The sequence below is a fragment of the Nematolebias whitei genome, chromosome 7 (genome assembly GCF_014905685.2).
Source record: "Nematolebias whitei isolate Nwh7 chromosome 7, NemWhi1, whole genome shotgun sequence".
In the NCBI taxonomy this organism is placed as follows: Eukaryota; Metazoa; Chordata; class Actinopteri; order Cyprinodontiformes; family Rivulidae; genus Nematolebias; species Nematolebias whitei.
Genome location: NC_056504.1, coordinates 4213456 through 4216165, shown reverse-complemented (window position 1 = coordinate 4216165; position 2710 = coordinate 4213456). Strand labels below are relative to the sequence as shown.

Here is a 2710-nt window from a genome sequence, read left to right as displayed (position 1 = left end):
TGCCAACATCTAATATTTTATTCAGAATAGAACACAAATCACAGATCAAAAGTTTAAACTGAGAGAATGTATCATTTTAAGGGAAAAATCTGTTGTTTCCAAATTTCATGGCGTCAACAAATCCCAAAAAAGTTGGGACAAGTCCATTTTTCCCACTGCGTGGCATCCCCCCTTCTTCTTACAACACTCAACAGACGTCTGGGGACAGAGGAGACCAGTTTCTCCAGTTTAGAAATAGGAATGCTCTCCCATTCATGTCTAATACAGGCCTCTAACTGTTCAATCGTCTTGGGCCTTCTTTGTCTTACCTTCCTCTTTATGATGCGCCAAATGTTCTCTATAGGTGAAAGATCTGGACTGCAGGCTGATTTTTTCTTCCCAGACACAAAGCCACTGTAGATCCTTTGGTCCAGGTGTAATTTCTATCTGAAGAAAGACACTTTAAAGATAACAATTACTGCAAATACAAACATGAAGAATAAAGACAGCAGCAGAATTAAAAGAGTTGTTCAGTTTGTCCCCCAACAGTCTAAGCCTATAGCAGCATAACTTAGGGATAGTTCAGGAAACCCAAGCCAACCCTAACTATAGGATTTTTCACAAATGTAAGTCTTCAGCCTTGTCTTAAAGGAGACCGAGTCAGCCTCACATGCAGAACCTGGAAGTTGTATCCACAAAAGAGGAGCCTGGTAACTGGAAGCTATGCCTACCATTCTTGTTTTAGAAACCCTAGGAACAACAAGTAAACCTGCAGTCTGAAAGTGAAGTGCTCTATTTGAAATCAATAGAAGAATCAGATCTGTAATATAAGTTTTGTATGAACAGTTTCATTTCTGACTGGGAGTCAGTGGAGAGAAGATGAAAGTGGAGAAATGTGATGTCTCCTTCGAAGTCTCATCAGAACAATAGCAGTGGTGGTGACATCACTTTTTAAAGAGCTTTATTTGTTTAATTATTTGTTTGTTTGTTTTATTATAATGGTCCATTGTAGAATAAATCAGTTTTAGAATAAGGCATGTTATTGGTTGAACATTGCAGCTGATCCAAAGATGAGCTAAAAAATATATGTTCATGCTCTGCAGTTCTCTCAATGGATTTATAGAAAATATATTAAAATATAGCTGTGTTTTACCTCATTTGTAATTTTGTCTGGTAAGTGCACATTATGCAGATCTACACAAAGCTAGTTTCTACATTGTCTTCTTCAACAGGATAATGAAGCGCAGAGTTACTCCACTCTCAAGTCCACCAACACCAGTGCCCGGGTGACGGGGCTTAAGCCAGGCACTAAGTACATCTTCCAGGTCCGAGCCAGAACTTCAGCCGGCTGTGGACGCTTCAGCCAGAACATTGAGATTCAGACGGGGAAAGCAGGTAACTTTAAGGGGACAGTATGATGGTTTTTGAAGCGGTGTGAAGTCAAAGTGTTTTTACTTGTACCTTATAGGCATTTGCATCGACTGTTCAGCAGTCTTTGGGCAAAAGGTGTGATAAATCCTGGACAGGCCGCCGATTCATCACAGAATTTAACCAACCTTCAACTTAGAAAATTACTTGACTATCTCTTTAAGGAGCAAAGTTACAAGAGCGGAAACATCACTGAAGTGTTTGCTCCAGCCTCCTGTCTGGCACAAGCTGCTTGATACGGTGGAAATGGTCCCAGAACAGCAGTTTGTTCTGGTAAAGGGCTCAGCACAGGAGGTAGCTTAAAATCAGACCAGACAGCACAGCGTGGTCCAAAGCTAACAGGGTTCTGGTGTCAGTTAGGTCAACAAACTCCACAGTTCATCCCAGTGCCCCATTGATCTCTGCTTTGCTGTTTGACACCCCTGTCAGCCAAACAGCCACCCGTCGCAGTTTCAAACAGCAGCACAGAGCTGGGGTTGGATCGGGAGTCTGCATGAGTCATTCTACCTGAGGCCAGAGCACAGAATATCACAAACATACTTTTACCAAGAGTATTCTTCACTCCTATTATGGGATGTGGCAGCCCATATGCAGAGCAGACTGTAGGTCTCCTGCCTGGTGGGAGTCCCAGAGCAGTTACGCTGACAAGTCTTTCTTGTTTCAGCTGCTCTCTGGACCCAAACTGTCCCCCCCAAGATACTCGCTCTTTTTCACACTCTGAAAACAAGACGACCACACATCTCATGGGGCAACATGTGGAGGTCCAGAGGGTCCTAAATTGTTTTGAAACATAGTGTTTTGTGTGTTATAGTGTGCTTAAAAGTTTGTGAAGCCTATATTTCTGCATAAATCTGACCTCAAACATCATCAGATTTTCACACAAGTCCTAAACGTAGATAAAGAGAACCCAGTTACACAAACGAGACAAAAAATATTATACTTGGTCATTTATTTATTGAGAAAAATGATCCAATATTACACATCTGTGAGAGGTAAAAGTATGTGAACCTTTGCTTTCAGTACCTGATGTGAACACCCCCCCCCCCCCCACCCCCCCCCCCACCCCCCCCCCCCCCCCCCACCCCCCCGTGCAGCAATTACTGCAGCTAAACATTTCTGGCAACTGTTGATCAGTTTTGCATACCAGCTTGGAAAAATTTTAGCCCATTCCTCCGTACAGAACAGAACACCAGTGACCCACATGACCGAAAAGGAAGAAGCAGGTAAACATGATGGATGGATGGATGGATGGATGGATGGATGGATGGATGGATGGATGGATGGATGGATGGATGGATGGATG

General features: G+C 42.9%; 2 protein-coding genes across 2 annotated transcripts in view; both read right to left on the bottom strand.

The window, feature by feature from the left end:
- epha8 (eph receptor A8) overlaps nt 1-2710 on the bottom strand; it is a 312202-nt gene that overhangs the window by 42310 nt on the left and 267182 nt on the right. The window lies entirely within an intron of this gene.
- Nucleotides 1-2710, bottom strand: part of c7h1orf50 (chromosome 7 C1orf50 homolog) — a 388096-nt gene that overhangs the window by 250262 nt on the left and 135124 nt on the right. The window lies entirely within an intron of this gene.